Source organism: Cloeon dipterum, chromosome 2 (assembly GCF_949628265.1).
Source record: "Cloeon dipterum chromosome 2, ieCloDipt1.1, whole genome shotgun sequence".
Lineage (NCBI taxonomy): Eukaryota > Metazoa > Arthropoda > Insecta > Ephemeroptera > Baetidae > Cloeon > Cloeon dipterum.
In genome coordinates this window covers 17,166,059-17,189,322 of record NC_088787.1, presented here as the reverse complement: position 1 = coordinate 17,189,322, position 23,264 = coordinate 17,166,059, and the positions used below count along the sequence as shown (strand labels likewise).

General features: G+C 39.0%; 1 protein-coding gene across 11 annotated transcripts in view; it reads right to left on the bottom strand.

Annotated features, from left to right (window-relative positions):
• The window catches only part of LOC135935136 (uncharacterized), a 101,075-nt gene that overhangs the window by 41,037 nt on the left and 36,774 nt on the right, over positions 1-23,264 (bottom strand). Inside the window, exon 1 of one of the 11 annotated variants that reach the window (XM_065477235.1) lies at positions 5,781-6,001. The exons of the other annotated variants lie outside the window; for them this stretch is intronic. The gene's annotated coding sequence lies outside the window, so the exon portion shown is untranslated. Of the gene's footprint in view, positions 1-5,780; positions 6,002-23,264 lie in introns of those variants that run through there. 11 annotated transcript variants of the gene reach the window in all.

Genomic DNA, 23,264 nt, shown 5'->3' with positions numbered 1-23,264 from the left:
CCCCCTCTCTCTCTCTCTCTCTCTCTTTCTCTCTGAATTTCAGTTCGTTTAACGTCATTTCAATGGGAGTCTTGAAATTGATATGAGACTGCAACGCAACTAATTAAATCTTAATTTTTAGTTCAGAGATCTTTGCATAAAAATGTATGCGTCCTCCTTAAAAGAGGAAAATTATTGCATATTTTAAAATTGGAGATTAAAATTCATATTCACATCTCGCATCTCTCTACTGGGAGTAGAAATAAATTGCCAGCATTTTCATTTTTTCCTTGAAGGAGATGACGAAAATTACGGTCATTTGAGAGGTTGAACTGTGGCCCCTCTCGAAATAGCATAGGCTGAAAACGTGGTAAACTGGGAAGAAAGTCATGAATATAGCGGAATAGTCCCCGTAATCCCGCACGTCAGGATGGATTCCGCCATGGGCTGCCTATACAGTATATCTGAATATGACCGCATCATTTATTTTAATAGCTACTTCCGATAAGAGAGGGAATTCCGGAACTGGCTGGTCAGCGGACTCTGTTTCTGACCGTAAAATCTGCCGCCGCCGCTTTGAGGTTCATGGCCGTAAAAATAGCATGCGGCTGCAGCAGGGAAAAGAGCACGACGGCTGTTCCTTCACAAGTCTATTTTCTCAGCAAACACTCCGTCTTGCACACTCCCCTTTTAAGGTACAGCATCTGCTCGAATGCAGATGAGACAAACAGCGAGTGTTTACCAACAAATTTTCTAGCCAAGCAACGGGAAGTGGGACATGCCTTGGTGTTTAACCACGTGCTTATACTTTGCATCTCTGCTGGGAAGATCTGATGCGGTCATTCGTGGTTCTGTGCTTACACACTATCGTGGGGAAATTTCTATCGTGCATAATTACTTGATGAGACATTTTAGTTTTCTATAGCAGCTGTTAACCCTACGACAAAGTCTCAAGCAAATTTTATAAATTGCACAACATTTGGTGTGTGATTACGATTTTATGATTTAAAGTCATACCTTTTTTTTGGAAAGGACAAATATTTATATGCATTTCGGCTGCTTGTACAGCTGCAATTTTATTAAATTACCAATAAGTAAAAATTGATTCTAAAGGGAAGAAATTCATTCTTCGTTTACCAACATAATTTATTTATTTTCAAATTCAAAGTAATTTTAATAAGAATCTGCAGGGTAACCTTATTTCTTAGATTTCTTATTGCTATATATGCAAATTAAATAGTTTAGGGGAATATCAAAATCAAAACAGTTAGTAAAAAAAATCAAACTTTGCTTATTTACTTTTTAAAGAACAATAGAAATAACCTGAAAATTGTAGCAAAAGAAAACATTCAACTGGAGGGGAGCACTTTGCGCTCTTGACACACAAACCGTTTTCATTTCTCTAATTTAGCCAAAGACGGTAGTTTCAGAATGATAATTCCTAAAAAGAGACACAGCACCATAATTGCCCATCACTTGCGGCCGTCAGCTTGCTATTGTCAAAACCGAATGCGTTAGGCTTTTCACAACGCAACTTAGACGGTTGAAACAGTTTGTCTTAAATGTAAATGGTGCAAAGAAACTGATTATGTTAATATGCTAATCTGGAAACATGAAGCAAGCTTCAGTCTATCCTGTTTCTGCTCCACACACATGTGTATTGAATATACAATTCGAGTGACGCTGACAACAACGTTGCCAATAATTATTTGCAACTAGCCTCCAGGGCAATTTTATCAGTACACATATAGTTGAGTGGCAAACTGCTGGTGCTGACGACGCGGTGGCTAATGTCGTCGTGAATTACCGCAGCACGCCCTAATGAGATCACTGTGTACGATCGTTAAACGCGTGCCGCTTGCTGCACAACTTGACGCTCATTACGCAAACTTGCATCCATAAATTAAATGCGCACTCGTAGAAAAAGTAGAAATTTACACAGCTTGGCAATAGGTAAACAAATGATCAAAGTTTGTTTACAAAAAGCAGCCAGGCTCATAATTAAATATGATGCTCTGCCTGCTCGAAAGGGAGAAAGCTATTTTTTTACAGCAAAACGAGATTTGCAAAAGTTTATGATCTTAATGCAAAAGTTTGCACAGGCTTTTCATGATTATTTTTTTAATTTGTTTATAACCTCTACTTGCTGCTAGAATAATATGAATCTAATATGCTATCATAAGACGTGGGCAGGTAGATATGGAGCAAAGTTGCTCTGCTGGTCCATTACAATAAACAAAGCTGAACCTATGATTTATATGAACTTTCATCCAACGATTTGTATGTATATCAACTTTGATTGTAGAGCAGGTTGGTTGGACAAAATGAATTCTTGGTATCTAATGGACGGTGAAGTGTTTCTTAATGAATCTCATTCGAAGCATGTGCCGCTCGCGAAACCTGACATAATCTTTTGCTAGGCGGCAAGCAACAACCCGTTCAGCGATAAACCAAACATCTGCCGCACGGCGCGTTTTGTTTGAGCGTCAACGGAACTACTGTCGGCTGGCTGCACTGCATGGAACAAACGACTCTTTCGTAGAGTTGTTGCACGCAAACAAAACACGAACACACACGCGCGCCCGCGCGCTCCGAAGACAAACTCGACAATCGCCCACGTACCGTTTGCGTTTCATTAAGCAGAAAGCCTTTGAAGGCGGTCGCTTGCCGGGCTCTTGTATGAAATCGCTCGCCTTGCACAGGGGATATCGTTCCTCATTTCACTTCTCGGAGTTGTTTGCTCAATAAGAATTAGTCGTCTTCAGGGAAAGTGAACCTCAGGCTGGAGACCGAAACCTGCATGCGATTGAGGCGAGCCGATTTCTCTTCTTCCTAAATTCAATCAACCTGATGAAATTGAGTCCATCAACGCGGAATCTGTCCGATCGATTTTATTCTGTACGAGGAAGAACACTTCTTGCTGCAAGGTGGCGATAACCGCAGTGGGACCACCTCTTGTGGTACGTTTTATTGACCGCATTATAACGAGGTGACTGCTCTTAAATTGATCGGACATGCGGCTGCGGTTATCTGCCTCACAGGCTAATTAAAATTATCGATTAAATGAATTTTTGATAAGTTAATATTTGGCCACCCATCAAAGAATAATTTTGTGCCAGCTTGTAATAATCAGTGCCTCTTGCTAACATGATCTTGCTAGTTTTTTCTCTGGATAAAGTAAAACAGTTTAGTTTATATTTTCAGAGAATGCAGATTTTAAATGAAGAAATATACAATTATAATCTGAGAAATAACTAATTTTTGTGCAAAAATGTGTTTATAAAATTTCCGGAAGCCAGACAGTTAAACTGAAAAGAAAAATCCATTTCTTGCCCAGTTTACAACAATATTTAAAAAAATCAGACATAAAAAACTCAGGAATTTGTTATGCTGAAACCTGTGTTATGGAGCAAAATTTTATGTTTTGAGTAGTCTCTGCAAAAAGGGGAATGCATAAAAAAATTTTCAGATAAAAATTTGTTCATTCGCGGATTGAACTCAGTGTTGAAAACTCGCCGCGTAAAATCCGGGCTCAACAATAAATTTGCCTAATGGATTTTAAATCTGCACCAGCCTTGGCGAGTTAATCCAGTCGTAAAATTTTTCGTTTTCCGCAGGTTCGACCGCAAACACGCTGCACGTACATGATGTTTATTATCGCAGCGATGCACGCCCGGGGCGCCCAACAAACCACGACACGGACCCGCGGAGAGGAACATGAGGGATGACTGGTGCGAAGTAAAAAATTGCTATTCGCGAGATGAGGCACGAAGGAAAAAAAGAGTGTATCATGCATGCATGTGTGTATTTCGCTTTTCTTCTGCTGGCGACTTGCCGTTGGGTGCAAAATGAACTGCCTTAAAGAGTAAAAAGGACCATTACTCTTAATCACACAAGCTGACGGCAACTTCACCGGGGATAAAGTTGAAATCCGAAATGGTGTGGTGTGCACGCGACAAAATATATTTCAATTTTCAATGGAAATGGAAAATTGGTATGGTTTTATAGAGGGGGAAAGTCAATTTTCACTTGACATTTACCTCTGTTGTAATTGGCATGTTTCGATTTGGGTTCAGCGGAGAGAATTATATCCTTGCGGAATAATGGGGCCCTCAGGTGTTCATACGTTGGCACAAAAACTGGTACGTTTGCTCGGTCTGGAAGATGATACTATTCCGCCAGCGTAAAAATTACAGGCTTTGAAATCTGAGCCCACAGAAGACGCGGAAATTGCTTTTCTCTCAAACCGGAAAGTCTGTTTCAATGCGTCTTTTTTATCATATTTTTACTTTTAAAATCTGAGCTTTTTACTAATGCACGTGCCACGAAATCAGTGTAACATCAAATAATCAGAACTAACAATAAGGTACGCATGAAAAATGCATTCTATGTAAATTAATTCAATTGTTCAATCACATGTGCATTATGGTTTTTTTTCCAAGAAACGACCTGCTTTTGATTAAAATGATCCCACGTGCCACATTTTACAAAATTAAAGTCTGAGTCCACGTGCATTTCCCGGCGGCCGTTTGTAACAATGAGCTTTAAAGAAAGATAGCAGAATAATATAGGTCAAGCAGCGAGAGGTGCAACGTATTTTTTGCAGCTCTCCTACAAAAGGTGCAGTAAACAATCGCGCTTGCGAAGCCCTTCAAACATTTTTTTGCCCTCGTTTTGCCACAAGCCGGTAATTAAAAGTTAGGATAAATAGCGCACAATTTATCAGAATACGAACGGACCGGGCAGTGTGCAGCGACGGCTCTGCTGCACTTTTTACCCACTTTTCCTGGCGAGATATTCCACTGGAGAGATGCAGCCAGGCCGACGTTAATCTGAGAAGAAGCAAACTCATTTCTCACAACTCCGCGTTGCAGAAAAAATTGGTCTTCTTGTCCTCGGAGCCAGGAGAGTCAACCTCCTTTTTTTTTATCAAATTTGGACGACCCATTTTTTACTACGAGAGTGAAGACGTATACTTCTGCGTCAGCAGGGATTCCCAAAAGAAGAAGTTAACTTTCACTGATGTGAGTGGCACGTATATTATAGCCTAGACAGCCTAGATAACTTGCGCAAAATGGATAGATGCAGAAACTAGCAGAACCCTATTTAACATATCCATCAGAAGTTCCATTTCGGAATCGCTTGTTTTTCAAACATTTTATTAATGATTTAAATGTTTGGTTGTTAATTAGATCTAACTGTACGGTTAACTTGTTTTTCAAAAGCCATAAAGAAAGAGAGACCTTTCCAGATTAGACTTTTGGGTATTTAAAAACTCGATCAATTCTGTCTCAACAAACACAGCATTTTCCTTTCATCTCATAGCGCAAAATTCAAATAGATATTTTCTTCATTCAAGTTTGCTGGTTGGTTAATTTATCTCGTGCTTCCCTCATTTTTCATTTGAAAGTAATTAAAATTTAATTTCAAATTAGCTTCAGGAATATTTCTGAACGCGACATTGATACATGTTTAAATTGCAGTATTTTTTTAGTGAAATTAGACTACATAATGCAGAATTTGTAAGTGCAAAGTTCTGCTGCCATAATTTAGTTGGTAACAGAGAGAATGGCATGCTTAATTTCAAAATATGAATAAGAACCAAGCTCACTTTATTTAAAATATTTATTTATTTAAAAAAATAGTTACCATTGATAGAATCATGTATTAATTTGAAATCCTGAGTTCAGTGAATGTCACGAGGGCTTAAAGATAAATGACGGACTTGGTAAGAGTAGCTCTCTATCTATCCTACCATACTGATAAACAAGGTTGTTTCATTCAGGAAGCGTGCCAAATACCTTTTTCGAGTTCAGGGGGCCACAGTTGTGATGCCAGTGTCTGTCTCACTCGGACGCAATTCACTCACTCGAACATTAGTCTCGAGTCCGTGTCAGCACTCACGTCAAAATTGTCTGGCATGGCGAGAAAAACAGTGTCCTGAGTGGAAAAGAGGACAAGCCATGCCCAAAGGGCTTCACCACTGTCTCTATCCGCCGACTAACTCTTTCGCTCTCGCATCCCTCTGCTCTCTCGCGTCTCCATTCCTCTGCGGGCAGACGCCGAGCTATCTGGCGGGAAGGGCGCGAAGCACAATTGGGACGAACAAATTCGGCTCGCTTTTCATTTCCTTCAATTTGTAGCCACGAGGGGATACAGTCATATTTTCTGGAAAGTGCATTGTTGTTATTTCTGCAAATCGATGCTCACTCTCAAGGTTTTTCACCGTGATGTGCTCGTGTGGCAAAAGGAAGATAATGTTTATCTGCTGTGTGTACATACTATCTCGCTTTCCCACGAGAGAAACAAACAGGAATAACGCGTTTTTATGGAGTTTCTAATGTTATTAACGTCTGGCTCTCTTTTGACAAACGCACTCGAGATGCTAATTTTTCCACTGATCCGCTTTCGTGCGTGGCTATAAATTTCCCTGCCAACTGACAAATTAGAACATTATTTATCACCTGCTGCATAGCGATAAAAACTCGACTGTCTGCTTGAAAAATGCGCTGTACAGAAGGAAATCTCCTTTTCGGTGATATGTTTTTGATAAAAAAAACTTTTGAGCCGCACATGTTGGTTTTGTTGTATAGGCACAACTTAACTGTTGCTTTTTCCAGCAGTTTCTCTGCAGGCGAAAGGAAAAACATCGCTAAGAAGAGAAGGTACTTATAAAGTATAATTTCATCCTGGTTCGGAGCTTTTGCTTGCACATATAATGAAAACAAGAAACTAGAAATCTCTTTGAGGCAATTAATACAAGAAAAAATGAAATTTAAAAGAAGAGAAAGATAGTGCTTCAAAGTTTTCCTAAGGAAATGAAAAATCACTCAAGTAAATTATTTGCACAAGAAGAAAACTTGAAACTACAAACCCACAAATTGTGATGAATAACTTCTCCTTTTTTAAGCCAAGCCTAACAGGAAAAACTATTCAAATATAAGCTCCTGTAATATTATTTCCTTCGAATACAAATGATGGAAAAATGAAATCTTTTTTTTGCTCTTTTTGTCCCTGTCCGAGGACCGAGGATCGGGAAGGGCGCGCACTGCACTAGCACGAATGCTGAAACCCGGGTCCCAATAACACCGCGAACGGATAACATGGGCGCACCAGGCCGCACAGGGACCCAGCCCACTCAAGGGCCACTTGCCTCTGCACCGAGGACTGCATTGAAACGCTAGACATTCGTCCCGTGAAGCCAAATCACGCGTGCTGGAAAGGTGCAAACCAGCAAGTAGCGAGTCGGCGCCGGTGCGCCTCCCAGCCCGTTGAGCAATTTGAGCAATGCGAGTCACTAAACTAACCACTTTTTTGCCATTTCTGACATTGGGTAGCCGCAGTATTAGATCTCCAAACTGCTCAAATACCTCACATTGCTTTGACACTCCTGAGAGTGCCTGAGCAATGCGAGCCAACGGGCTGATATAAAAAATCCTACAGAGCTTTAAATAATATTTCACCGTGTGTATTCAACGATTTGTTTTCTTTTAATAAAAAAATAAAATGATATTGATTGAATATGTTGCTCTATTTTTAACAACATTCATTTGCAAATTTTTACTTTTGGCATTAGTACCACATCTCTCACTGATAATATGGCAAACTTTAAAGTGCTCCTGTCATTGCTTCTTCTTCGAAAGGAAAGGTTTCAATTTAAATTGGTTAAAATGAAAATTTTAACTCTTATGCAACGTGCTCAACAATTACGCTAAACAGGTTGCATATCTCTTAGACCAGCAGGGTGACATATGTATTCCCGCTCACAGAAAGAGAGAAGTTTACGTCGATGCCATTACGAGATTCGCACACAAAAAGATCTGTGGTGGTTCGCCGTTGGCCGCGATGCTATCTTAATTGTACCAAATGGCGCACCCTGCACCCGGCAAACAGAATCGTACGACCAATTTTGTTTATTTTTCAGCCTTTATCTATTTCACAATGACACTCGTCGTCGACGCTGCGTCGGCGGAAATGGAATAAAGTCGGCTGTAAAGTGTGTTTGTGTTGTTGTTTTTTTTTTATCAGCGAATGCTGTGTTCACTCGGATGCTCTCTTTAAAGGTGCAATTAGTTCACGCGAACACAGTGACAGTTGGCCGCTCCAGTTTGCGTCAAAGGAGAAAGATTGCCCTCGGAAGCGCAATAGCGCAACTTTTATGATCCTCTAAAAAAATCTGTGTTGCGGCTTGTTGCTGTACGCGTTTTTAATTGAATTCCTCGACCGAGGCTTGATTTATTTTTATCGTTCCTCGCAATCTTTACCGTGATTTATGTGCCTCAGAAATAAAAAAAACGCGTTAAACGGAGTCAAACTTCTTTCAGCGTTTTTTAGGACTTCCATTCGTGTTTCACGAACCAAAAAGGATTAAAATATTCTTTTGGTGTGGATGGAATGGAAATGCCTGCCAAATGGGTGTTTCATCGAAAGAGCAACGCGAACAATGCTGGCAACGCTCGCTCGCTCTGTTGTGCGAGAAGAGAACCGCCTGCTTTGCGAATCTACCACCAACAGCACTCGCCATCGGGTATAGAGCGCTATTTAACTTGAATACATTGAGGCACGTGCTACCAATTATTATGTATTCTCCAGCAAGCAGTTAAAAATAAGTTTTCAGTGGAAAATATGTTGAAACAGCGAGCAGTAAAATATGATTTCTACACCGAACTCTTGCAAATTTCAAATTTGAGTCCACCAAAAAATGTTTTTAATTTTTATGTTCTCACGCAATTTGTAATGAACTCGGCAGCTAAAAATGCTAGAGAACGTTTTAAGACATTTTTGCTTGTGACATTCCGCATCCTTTCACAATAAGTCAGTAATGAACATCATGTTCCATTGAGAGGCAATTAGAAAAGAACGAAGCAAGCGGCATAATGCAATCTCGAGCCCTCTTGTCTGCCAAGCCGGTCACTTTATTTTTGCACAACTAATTTCGCAGGGCCAAATCGAATTAGCCGCTTCCCCGTGATTGCATTCTCGCGAAGAATGAAGTGGCCGTGCGTAGGCAGTGATTGAATTTTTCCTTTGCACCTATGGCGGACTGAGCGGACTCCATATGGCTTCGGAGAAACCCCCCTCGTAGTCGACGCGTTGTGCCACTTCGCAAGCTGCTCGATTAATATAGTGCCGGCGAGTGAGCAGCGAGTCCGCTCGAATTCACGGCGTGTCCGTAATTTATTTGCAGGTCTTGAGCCGCTCACAGGATATATATTATATCCCCTTCTTTTGCGACCGGAAAGTGGATTCTGACCAATCAGCCGAGATTGAATCAAACCAACGCAGCACGACGTGCTCTCTGGCCTGTTAACATGCAGCCTGGCTGGAGCTGCAAATGCATGAAAGCAGATACTTCTCCCGATGGGGGACGCCCGGCTCCTTTCACACTTGATTTGCTTAAACATTCCTCCACGGACGTATTCTTAGCGTCTGTTTGTGAATGAAATTTTATTTAAAATAAACCAATAATGGATTTAAAAAAACGGCTGAAATATTGCATATAAATGAAGTGAATGATTGATTTAGGATTATTTTGTCCCACCCATCCGTTCTTTCAGCATTTTTTTGTTCCCTGTAGCCCATCTATTAAGACATTAAAAAATAACTGAGTTTAAATTGGTTTTGTAGATTTCATGATTTATTGTATTTTAAAATCTCCTGTATATATTTTTGGTTATTAGATCAAACTGAATCTAATTTAACTAAATTTTCCACCTCACTTGAAACATTAATGCTCTTTATACAATTACATCTCCAATGAAAACTTGTTCCAACCAATCAGTGAGTTACCAAGAGAAACAATGCTTTCAGGATGGGTGCATTTGAGCGTGCTTTAAAAATCGGCAACTCTTTTCCATGATGAATATCGCCTTGAAAAATAAGTAGTGACTGAAGTTCTCTTTGTCCATCGAATTTCCCTTCCATTATTACCCATTACGAGTTTCGAAAGTTCTTTAAAGGAATTTGATAAATTGCTAGCGAACGAAGAGGCTGTTGCAGCAAGTTTGGCAGAAGAATACAAATGAAGTGAGCACTTGCTTCTTTCTCCCGACAAATTACGGGGCGGAATACGAAGCGCCTTGTTGCCCTGTTAAAAGCGTCTCTCTATCTCTCTCTCGCGCTCTGCGAACGGAACTCACCGCTCTTTCTCGTTATTTGCATGCATGCACATTGCATTCCGTTGGGACCCAATTTGCATATCATAACAGGTGATCAATACACCTCCGCCATTGCTATAGCATCACCCAGCATCCGTTAGGAATACTTAGCAATATGGAAATGTGCTCTACACACGCGGGAGTCTGCCGGCGTGTTTGGCGTCGGGAAACGTAATTTTCGCTCGCGTTGCGATCAAATATTTGACACCATCCTTCACCTCTGCGGAGGGACACAAACTGCGGATTTCTCATTAGTGGTTCATTTCAACCCTGACAAATTTTCCGACTGACGCTCATACCAAATAGAGGTGTTCTATCTTCAAATATAGACATTGATTTCAGAGCCATGCTAAATTAATGCACTATAAATAGTACAAAAATATGAACACTTATATATTTCAAGATAATAAGTTACTCTTGTTCGACACAATATATTTTAATGAATTAAAAAAACGGTATGAATTGGTTCACTGATCTTGTAAAAAATAAGACTGAAACTCTATTCACGTAACAAAAAAGTTCTTTAGAAAATCATTTGGATAAATAAGTACGTAAATCAAATATAAGTTATTGTGTTTTGAGTTATAAAGAGTTTTGGAAAAATATACTCATAATATGAATTTTATTAAAATATAAATGAGTTTTTGTATATTATTGTATTCCTAAATAATTCATCAGCGCAAACGCACATACGTGCATGAAGCTCATTACTGCTCTGTATTGATAATAGCAACACAAACTCAAACGGTGCATTTGCGATGTTCGCAATGATAATCATAGCCTGATCTTGGTGTGGAGCTCAGTGTATATAGTTGTCCTGCGTGCTCGTTAGGTACGAACCAAGTGCGAGCAGCACCTCCTGCTATTATATACATACTATATATTATATCAGCTTGCGCACGGTATCTGTAGCAATTTGACACGGCACGCAACACCACTCACAGACGCAATTGTTCGCTGATGCACCTCTAGCAAGCCAGACGACAGGTGCATGCACATACATTCTCTTTATTGCCGCGCAAAAATCTCCGTGTATTCTTTATCGTAGACGTTTCACATGGCAACACAACGCCAATTTGACACGTGAGAAATACGTTACTATGATTACAAAAAAGACACCCAAAACTGTCAACAAAAATACAGTTTTCATTAAAAATTTAAACATTTTTCGCTCTGTATTTACGGCTAGCAGTTTAATTCCGAGCCTCTAAAATAAATTCGCACCCTGTATGAATATTTTAATCCCACTTCACGATCCCCTCGGCTTTGCGTTATAATGAGAAGGGCGGCAGCTGCTTGTGTACCTGTCAAAAGGGTGAGCAGAGCACACAATAAAGCGGCGCTTTTAATTTAGAACAAGAATGCATGTACAGAGAGCGGATGAGGGTGGGTGGCTATTTTTGGGCCCTGTCAAAGAGAGCAAGGCCTCAGGCTACGCCTGATCTACATTCAAAAGGCCGCTGCCAGACGACGGTATTTCGCGAAGCTTGAACAGTAGGAGATGCGGTCATCGTCCGGGAGGCAATTTAGTGTGCTGAATTAATTTTCGATCAGAAGGTGTGTGCGTTCCATAGCACTCGAAATATATGGCTGAGAAATTCAATTTTGGTCCTGACAGCCACGTGAGAGGAAAAGGGAATTTCACTGCTAAATAGATTGAAGTGGCCAGAAAGCTTTTTAATAAATTAATTATGTGCGTCATGAAATAAAATGTTATGCCATGTTCGATGGGAAACCAAAATAATATCCCCCAAACATCAGGTCTCATTCAATTGGGAAAATAAATTTACAACCACCCTTCTATAGCACAGCATATTACCAATCTCCTCTTCCAACGACATTTGTTATTAAATTAGAATTGATAGGTAAACAATATTCATTCAATTTAACAAATTTGTTTGCTGCTGAATCAATGCTGGTATTTATTAATACAACAAATAAATCCGTCGTGTTTTTTGAACGCACAAAATGGTAATGAAAATTTATAAAACATTAGATAAAAAGTAATATATACAACGTCGAGTGTCAAGAATCATAAAAAATCTAGGGCATATAAGACTTATTAGTTATTACGAGTTAAATTCTTCTGGAGAACCTTTCTAGCGAGAAAAGTTTGTAACGATCAAAAAACTTTTATTACGTGCCAGATTCGTGTTGGAAGTATCGAATTGCAACGTTAAGAACACAGAAAAAAACACGAAACTTTTAAACAAAGTTTGTAGCGAGAGTCATCGCGGGTGGGTGTTTATGTTCCATTTATAGCTGGAATCAATCAGAGCATCGCGGTGGAAATAGCTTGTTGCCGTCGATAAATCAATGCGAACGCCGCAAAATCACATATGTAGCAGCATGCCCCCCCCCCTTCGGACACAAGTCCGTCGCCCGCAGGTACACACCCCGAGCATAAAATGTGTTTTACCAAGCCTCTATACAAACGACCAGTGTTTTTGCCAAAGCGCGCGTTTCAGTTCAGCCGTCTACTCGCTTTTTCACGCACACCTGCTTGTTCTACAGCTTGGATCCCCGAGAGAAAGAGCAGAGTGTAAAGCCGGTCGTTTTGGTGTATGCAGATAATATGTACAGGTATCAGGGGACACAATATGATTTTCTTTTAGTATGCATATTACACAGATTATGTAACCTACAATTTGACAAAATTAGGTATAAAATATAAATATAATTAGTTTTACCCTTGTAACATAGTATTGATTAGTGTTGTTGGTAGGAAGGAATAATTTAAAAATATTTCATTGTCAAATTTCTGTACAAATTTGATCTGCAGCAGCCACCAATCCTTCTTAAGAAAATAAAAGGATCAGAGTCATTTTTTACAGTTAAGATTTTCCTTATTTTGCTCCAAAGCATTTTTTTATCATTTCGTTTAGTTTCACTTCTATATTTAAACAAGACGAAATGATCTGAGTAACACTCCCATTTTATTCTAATCAGCCTGCCCATTTCCCATTTAACATGCGTCAGTGAACCGTTTAGATCCATCGACCTTCGTCAATCAAAGCCGTCAATCCTAATTCCCCAGTTTCCCCTGTACAGGCTTCACCCCTGTAATCTTATTTCCAGAAAACATTTAGCAATGAAAGAAAGAAACGAGAATAATTCCCTTTGGACTTCGATTCAAACTACACTTTAGACGCTTTCAAGCAAAAAACGCTCCAGTTTGCTCCGCCTATAGGAATTGATCCGACACTGTTAGCATAATATTCATCATTCCTGGACGTAACATTTTACGGCGGACGTAAATCTGGGAGTAACGCCGTCCAATTATAATCACAAATCGGACGAAATGCGGACTGGACAGTCACGATCGCAATTAGATGCAGGCAAACTGGGCTGCATTATTTATCAAGAGGTGGCGAGGGTGGGAAATCGATGGAGATTGCCTCTGCCTTATATTTATCTAACCCACATAAGCGATCGAGGAGCTTTCTTTCTTTCCGCCGAGTGCCATCACCAACAAATAAATTTACACGCTCGGCCATGTGGCTGGCTGCACTGGAAAACCCTGAATGGAGATTTGCGTTCCTTTCATCACCAAACACGCATTCATGCCGTTTCTCCAAATCGAAATGCATGCTATGGGTTTAAAATCCAATAAAATTTTAGGAATGAGAAAGCAAAATAATGGAAAAATGGGATTCGGTTTGAAGGTCTTTAGTTTATTGAAAAACAGACTTTGCTAGAAATTATTCCATGAGTAATCTCTATATTTCTTGGTAAAAACAATTGATTCAATTTGATAAAAGAATCTAAGAATTTAACTAAAGATTTTTGATTCAAAGGAATTTAAATTATATATTTTTTCTGCAATTGCATGCTTTACCAATGATGATAAATGATTTTTATCTGCCTTTTGAAAGCCGAAAGCTTGATTGAATAAAATTGATTTCTATGGGCGATGAGCTCAACCATATTCATCACTACGAATAATTCTCATTAAATCCGGAGCTAAAGCTACTGGGGAAATAAAAAAAGAGAGGGGAATTCACCTCAAATATCGCATGCTTGTCACCATCGAGATGCTTTTCGTTTTATTTTCTCTATCCCGTCCAAATGAGAGTAATTTTTTGCGGCCTCGAAAAGAAGAACGTCGTATTTCTCTGTGCCACCTCTTTTGTCTGTTTGCGCGGTCGAGGGATGGAATGGAGGTAAAAACAAGAGTGCGCCTCCAAAGCTTCTCTAGTCCTGCCGTGCTCTCTCCATTATTCCGTGTGTGCAAAACATACCCTCAGCTGAGAAAAACGGAGAATGCAAATCAGACAGTGGGCTGAAATAGCACACAAAAGGCTCAAGGGAAAAACGAAGGAAAAATTGAGGCCGTTGGCTGTTTTTCAGGTCTTTTATCCGCGTGTGGCGTGTTATGCGTAGGCGGAACGAAAATATTTCCGAACAGTAATACAATTGAGATCGAGGAGATTGGATTCTTTTGTGCAGATTTTTTACAATTTGTTTCTTCATTTTTTGGTCACGCCTTTGCAAGTTTTTGTGATAAAAATCTTGCATTAATTTTACGCGTGCGAAATCTGCTTGTAGCAAATCATTAAGTTCAAAGAAATTTTATTGTGGATCAGCAGAGCAACTATAATACATCCCCACATCCAGAAAACAACAAAAAACATAACAGTATCGTGATTAATTGGAAATTGCTGATTCAAAATGTAATTTAAATTAAAAACAAGGACATTTTTTATACCAACAGAGCTTTTAGCAAAAATAAACACTCTTTTCAATTTCGACACAAATGAAATTACTCGACAGTGGAGTAGATTTCAAAGAGGTTGGCAAACACGCCCACGCAGCAGACCCTTTTAGTCTCCGCTTCAATTGCAATGGGAACGAAAAGGCAAAACAAATATTTCGTGGATCCCCTAAAAGCCGCAAGCACGTGTGCACCGATATGGAAGAAATCGAATTGCAGACACGCAAATGGCCACGAGGATGCAACTGCTCGAGAAAGAGAGCGGGCCTCGCTGGGTTATTGAGGAAAGAAACAATACATCTCCACAGACAGTGCGCATCTGCCGTCGGCGCTTGGTGCGCACCATCAATTTTCATCATGGCACTCGACGTCCAAATTATCCAGCTCCTTCGAGTCGTCAGGCCCCGCTCAGAGGCAGAAAGGTTGCAATAATGTTACTTCCCGGCCGGCAACAAGCTTTACGTTCACCTCTTGGTTAAGTATGATTTAAAGGTGGGTTCTCCAGAGATGACAATGCAACTTTTGAAAGCTCGTGTTGAGATATTTTTAGCGGTTCTATTTTTAGATACGCTACATTGAGGATTAGAATTAGAAAGGAAATTTCTGGAATGAAAATTTCAAAGAGCTAGGTATTAAACAGAATGAATAGGAAAAAATAATATGGTAAATTTTAACATCAACATAGATTTAAGAATTTGTTAAAATAAAGAACAAGTGGCTACAAGCTGTTGGGGCCACTCTTATGGAGCAATACACGCCCAGAAGGGGCATTACATGTAAAACAAAACTCATACCGCAGTGCAGAAATTTTTTAATTAAAATTCATTCAAAACTGTTAAATACTCACAAAGAGAAGCAAGCGACTAAGTTTCACAAATCTCCATTGGTTCTCCCGGCGACAAAACTCAATCTTACAAAAAATTGGTCACCATCTATAATGAAATATAATTTTATAGATTAAAATTCGGCTCCTTATCAACATTGCCAGCAGCTAACACTAATACTACGCCGTGATTTTTTTACAGATGAAAAAGCTGACGAGGCTTGAAGCTAAAAATAGTTAGAGTCAGATTTCCTTTTTTCCCACTTTCAATAAAAATCGATCCTTACTTTTCAAAGTTTGTTTTACTAACTCTTTGTTCCCTCATTAAGACTTCTCGTCAAACTGAGGCCAATTTCTCAGAGACGACCTTTCATGGAGATTAATATCTACTGAAACATCATCAATTTCCTTTAGTGCATTATCAGCGAAGTCGGATAAAAACGTAAGCATCAGTGCGTGGAATGAGAACTTGGAGTGATTATGTAATACCCCAATCCGACGCAGCAGTTCGGTCGAGGCTGATTAAATTGAAAGCCGATTGCTCGGCAACCGCCGTGCTATTCCATCCACATGCTCCAACAATCGAGGTCGCAGAATCGCAAGTCGACCTAGATGGAGGAGGCGGGGCCAAAATTGGCCGATTAGTAATTAATTAATGGGTGCGCGCCTCTCATTAGAAAGCAATTCCGGCAGCAACCCGAGCCTAACATACGTTGCTCCACACTTCATTAGCGGCTCCATTGAAAAAAACGGCGTGCTGATGAGGAGAGAGTGTCGTCAGCGCCAGCAGTGCATTTGCGTCGGCGCTTCATTTATCATAAATGAGAGGAAGGGCAGCCGGGCGCAGTGACGAAAAAGGGGGCGCGTTTCGGCTCATTAAAATGACAAAGATCCACTTTATCTGCGCCGAGGGCTGGCCGACGGAAACGGGCGCGGATTTGCTGCTGTGCGTGACACAGGCAAGCAAATATTTGCTTGTTGCGTCAATTTTGCGCTGCTGGTAGGGAAAACGACTTTTCAATTCCAGCTTGCAGCAGAGTCAGGATAAAAAGCCAGCGTGTGACCAAGCAGAAAAAGTCTCGGTGAAAAAGCTTTGCGTGAGGTGCGCGGTTGTGTCTACAATCGTTTTATGAATAAATTTGTGCGCGGGTTGATGTTGAAAGTGAGACGGAGTTAGCGGTGAGAAGGCTGGAGATTTTTCTTTTAATGTAAGAGGACAATGCGTAGCCTGCTCTCTACGGTGTGCCATAAAAGACTACGAAATTACTGGCCACGACTGTAATCATCAGTCACCAAAGAAGGTTAAAATTCCTTCTTGGCTCCTTCTAATATTATATGAACTAAAAATAAGCTGCTGTTAGCTCATAAAAATGAAGACAAACTATCAAAATCTCTTTTGATGGCTTATCTTAAGAAAGCTTATATTTTTCTCATATTTTGCTCAAGGAGCTTATGAAATTTTAAGACCGAACCCAAGAAAGTGCAAAATTTTGTGCCTCTTGGACGTAAAAACATTTAAAAGACAAAATACATTCGCCCTGAGTTTTGGTAACCGGCATTTTTATTTAATGATAAAATTCCTATTTGTCACATTCTTTTTAGATTTACTTAAAGCAGCAAAAAAATTAATTTTGAAGTTTTGCTGCTTTACTCAAACCAGACTACTTGACAAGATAATTTATTTTTCATGCCAAAAGGCAGCAAGGAAAATTACATTCCAATTAATTGAAGGGTCGAACAACATTGAAAGGGAATTGCAAAGCAACAATTCAATGAATCACCAATACTGAGAGAATTTACACTCACACTGCCGCGTTTTGATAATTGCTTTTGCTCTTGAACAAGAGGCGGTGGTGGTTGACAAATGAGCAAAATAAACAGAAGCAGCCCAGTTTTGAATTGTTCTCGTCGTGCATCGGTCGATTGAGTAAAAAACGGCATCCGCAATAATAACACTGAAAGCAGCTGATGGAAAAGCTGACGTTGGGCGCGGCAATAATGAGAAGGAGCGCGCGCGTGATATTTACAGATGCACCACTCGTTCCCCATCACTCGAGGATTAACATACTAAGCTCGCAATAATGGAATTCAGCAAACGCACGCGTCGACATCCGGAGGGAAACCTATACCAGTGAGGCAAGAATAAAAAGAATTTGCAGGCAAAAAAAAACGCAACAACGACCCCGTTTTTATTTTTATTTTCAAATAGAACGCGCAAGACATATTTGAGTTGCTCTGCCGCACACTGATTTGAAACAGGCAGTCAACCGGTGGACTGACATGTTGGAAAATGCACACGTGTGACTCTGGAAATGCAACAGCTGTGTTCGATGAGTTTCTGCTTTACGTGCTAAAGCATACCAGAGGTAGGTTGACGTTAATGGTATGCTCTATCTGAGTAATGGAAACAGGCTCAGCAAAATCTGGGAGAGTACGAATTTTGGAGCAATTTTAATGCTCTTAAAGCGAATTATTATACTTGTTTATTTTCATCTAAGTCAAAAATACATATACAATGTACAGGTCAATAATTACAGATGAAAAAAGGCTACAACGCTAGCGGAAAACCGATAAAACAGACCGTAGTCATCGCGATGCGCCGGTTAAAAGTTAATCTTAATTCAGATATAAATCTACTCCAGATAGAATACTAACTTTTTAATTTACGCATAGAATGAAAAACAATTTTAATGTCTAACATTTCATGATCAAAATAAGGGATTGACACCAAGTCGAAGTTCAAGATATACAAGTCAATTTGAAACGAGCATGATCAGTTATTATATTCGAACGGTACATGTGCAACTTAATACCATATTAATTTGCGTGTGAGAAGTGCAATAATTTGCCAGAAAATTGACTTCGTTGAGACAAATAGCTATTGTTTGTATTTCTTTTTTGCGTGACCTACTGGAAAGTGCTCATATCACGTAACGCTGCTTGCGAAATATTGTTTATGCATACTTGCTAATTCTTGCTAGTGTCGCATACAATGTGTGTCTTCGTCTTTACCATATACCTCGGCCCTCAAAATGAAAATCAATCGAAATTATACGGGCGGACTTAGGTTAAACTATGTTCCTCATATTGTAATTTAGTTGAAAACCTAAATAAAACAAATTTCTATCTATCGTCAGCCGTTTATTGATTTTTAAACTTATCGAAGAGTAGATGTATGACTTATTCATGAATGAAAGTAAAGCTCACTCATCGGTTTAAAGGTTTAAAGAAATTGACAGTGAACCTAAATCTAACCATTGTGTACTGGCAAATGAAAATTTTGTATTTCACTTAGTAAAAAAACTAAATTATACATACTTAAAAGTTAATAAATATACTAAGTCCCGCTTATTAAAGAGAGCCGCTTTGGTTCAAAGGATAAAATCTAAATTAACCTAAAAGAAAAGACCTTTGTGTATCAACGAAAACCAAAGTGATTTCAAGGAATTTTTAAAATAACAGTTTTTCAGGAAATATTGAACCACCTCTCTTTTAAACAATTACGCACAATAAACTGATATTATCTTGTCTGGATATGACAATGTATGAGGCAAAATAGCCCTGCAGAACCATAATAAAGATTACTTTGAAACTAAATAAAAGATCTCGGTGCGGAAAGGCGAAAAGATGGCCGCATTGGGTCTATGCTCCTTTGTGGCCACTCGGACCCATCTGTTATTGAGACCCTTTGAACTCATAGCTCACGGGATGTGTTGAGCAACGGTTAAAAAATGGAATATGAAAGGTAGGACCAATAAAAAGAATTAGTTTAAGAGAAGCAGCAAAGAGTTGTAAAAATATGATTGTAGGAATAGTGTCGCACGCAGAACTGCGTTTAATAAACTCATTCTTTCAAAAGGTAGGATCAAAACAAACAATTTTTTCTGCGATCTTAAATCAGAATAATCTCTTGATTTATCTTTGAATTGAGTGCTCCTGATAATTTAATTTAGGAATAGATTAATTCTAATTTTGTAAAGACCAATCTATGCTAATTAGAGATTCTTTCCATTGTAATCTTTACCAATGGATGTTGACAGAAAATTGTGAATCTTAACAATGAATTGAAACAGCCATTTTCTTTATAAAGTTACAACTTTTATCCTTTTCTAATGCTGCACATCACATAAAAAAATTCGAAATAAATAATGGTTGAATGCAGGTGTTTAATAAATTAACTATCTAAAAATGCAATAATCAAAGCGACTTTAGGTTAAAAGCTATGACGGAAAAACGCTATAGCTGTTTCTCATTCCGCTAATAAACAACATGACCATTAATTTTCGGAGAAAAGAGACTCTTGGGTCATTAACTAAAACTTTAATCATTTCGCAGTCCAGTCACGTGAATAGCCTTCGCTATAGTTTCCCAGTAAAAAAAAATCTTGAATAAAGCAGGAACCCAACACAGTGCGGAAATAAATCCTCCAGCACATTACCAACGAGAAAACTCTTGCTGCTTTTTTATTCAGCCTAGCGAATTTTCTCCTCAGAAGCAGTTAACGTTAGATGTAAAATGTGTTGAAAGAGTTAGTGAAATTACCTTCTCCGACGCCACAGCATCTTTATTCAAACACAGCGTGTGCGAGGTGGAGGAAATAATTAGCAGCAAAGCGTGCAACTGCCATATTTTAATTTCCGCTAACTCCCCCTCAGCTCGACGATTAATTAGCCGCATCAAAAGGAAATTATGACAAAATCAGTCTTAACTAACGGCAGCATCAATATTCATGAGCTGTGTGGCAGCAATCAACCTGGCCACGCGAGTTAATCGCCCTCTGCGGGACGACGCCAGCCTCCGCATTTCTGAGCGAAATTGATTTTCCGTAGTGTCATTGTAAGACGCTTGTTATTTCAGCCGTCTCTATATTGAATGCCTTATCAGTGGTATCGAATTCAACGCTCCCCTGTTTTATTGGATGGCTCTGAGACGCAACCCGATCCGTCAGCGAGAGTAAAAAACGGAGGCGGCGAGGGATGTGAAAAATAGCTGTCGAAAAATTGGCCTGTCAAAGACAGGAGAATCAATGTGTAGTAATTTATTATTTCCTACATTTTACAAGATTTTGCGCTGATATGTTGCTCAACTGGTGAAAAATAATCACTGAACCCGATATTGGGTTAATACTGCTAATTAAGTAAAATGTTTTTCTATTAAAAATTAATGTCTCCCAAGTGCAATAAAGAAAATAAGATTTTAGAATTTATTGAAGGAAAACATTTTTAGAGGCTGACGAAAGCACCCTGCCTCAAACTAAGACATTGTTTGCGTTCCCAAAAGCATAAATCAACTGTTTTTCACATCCCTCTATGAGGGGCTGTAAATCTGGAGACCAGAATGCCAGAAGGCAGTGAGAGAGGCGACAGTTGTTTTTAAACTTCGTGACCGAGAAGAAAGAAAAGTATAGAGATTCACAGCGCCATGTGGCAGATCATTTTTCTGCTTCCAAAAAAGAATGTAAGAGGAAATTCTGAAGCAATGGAGATAGCTAGAAACCTTTTTGGAAAAAATTGAAGCGCACGTTTTTTGCGGATTACAACCAAACTTACTCCAGATGCCGTTTTTCATTTAGTGGGATTTACGTTTCCGGATCAGACAGGAGGTTCCGGAATTGCACCGTAGGAGAATTTTTTTAAAGTATGAACTTCTTTATGGGCTGTGAAAACTTTTGGCCTCTGTTTCTTAGGCTAGTGCTCTCGCTGTCATGATGGATATTGTTCTCGCATACCTTTCCTCGGCGATAAATTGAAAAATAAGTTTCTCCTTTCGCTGGCGCGGAAAATCAATAAATGCGGTCGCATGTGAGATCTTCGTGGTGATCAATCATTCTCCCTTCGTCAGCTGGATAAACAGTTGTCATCAAATGATAATTTAGCACCAGGTGTGCGAAATCTCCTCTTGGGAAGCCGCAGAAACTCGTTATCCCAAGTGCGACAAGAGCAAATAGCCTGATCGGTTCAAGCTGGAATCCTCAGATTGCATTCAATACATACAATGGCAATGAAAATCCTCCCTGCAAGAAAAAAAATATCACTGTGACGTCATATTGATGTCACATGATATCACCCGGGTGACGTCATATTGACGTCACTTAATGTCCGTCACAATTGGATCATATTGATATCATTATGATATCACGACCAAAAAATTTTCCCCAAATGCTATTATTTTAATAGCATTTTCAAAACTGACAGTTTTTGGATCCGTATTCCGAGCTCCAACCTGGAGTGACGTCAATATGACGTCATATTGACGTCACTTGAGGTGATATCTTGACCAAAAAATTTTCCCCAGAAAATTTTCTTTAAATCATTTTAATAGCATTTTCAACCTCAAGTTTTAAAAATGCAATAAAAATAATTTTCTGGGAAAAATTTTTTGGTCGTGATATCATAATGATGTCAATATGATCCCATTGTGACGGACATTTAGTGACGTCAATTTGACGTCACCCTGGTGATATCAATATGACATCACAGTTATATTTTTTCCTGGAAAATTCAATTAATTTTTTGATTAGGAACGAAGAACACGCATATGAATTATTTTTTATTGTCACATACATCGCATACAATATAATTCTGAGTGTAAGGAATCTCCACCGTTATGAGCGTCAGCGGAAAAAGTAGCCCCGTCACGCTTGCCACTTTTATTTTAATAATCTTAATCTCCCAGCCATCGCAAATTATTTGCGTTTCCAACCAATCGAAAACATGGAGTTTTTTCCATTTTATAAAATAAAAATATTTACTGATTTCCTTATTCAAGCATTAAATTTTCCATCCCTGCAATGACGTCACTGTGACATCACTTTGATATCACTCGCGTCACAATTGCACTTAAGTGCAAGAAAAATGATGTCAGTGACGTGAAAATGACGAAAAATTTTGTATTTCCAAAAGGCTTTAAATTTTTATTTTGAACAATTAAAAACAAGTTTTGTTGGTTTTCCATTGAATTTTGAGCAAATTTGGAAAATTTCCCATTCCTTCACTGACGTCACTGTGACATCACTGTGATATCACTCACGTCACGATTGCACTTCCGAAGAGACGAGGAATGAAAATGATGTCAAAATGATATCATATTGACATACTCACGGTGACCAAACGTTTTAATATTTTTCCGTTGATATACCAAAGAAATCAATATAATATCTCTAAAATTTTCCAATTTTGGAAAAATTAAAAAAATTTAAAAATTAAAAAAAAATTTTTGTCATTTTTTCATACTTTTTTTAATTATATTATTGCAAATGGGGCCTACAATTCAGGTGTGCCGGGTCACGATTCGATGTGATGTCAAAGTGATGTCAAAGTGACGTCAAAGTGATATCAATATGACATGCTCAGCGTGATGATTTTTTGAAATTCTGGGGATGCGCGTGATATCAATGTGACATCAATGTGATGTCCCAAAAGAATTTGAAACAAAAAAATTTGAAATCTTTGCTGATCATTAACATTTAAATTAATTAATTAATTTCATAATTTTTTTGTTTCAAATTCTTTTGGGACATCACATTGATGTCACATTGATATCACGCGCATCCCCAGAATTTCAAAAAATCATCACGCTGAGCATGTCATAT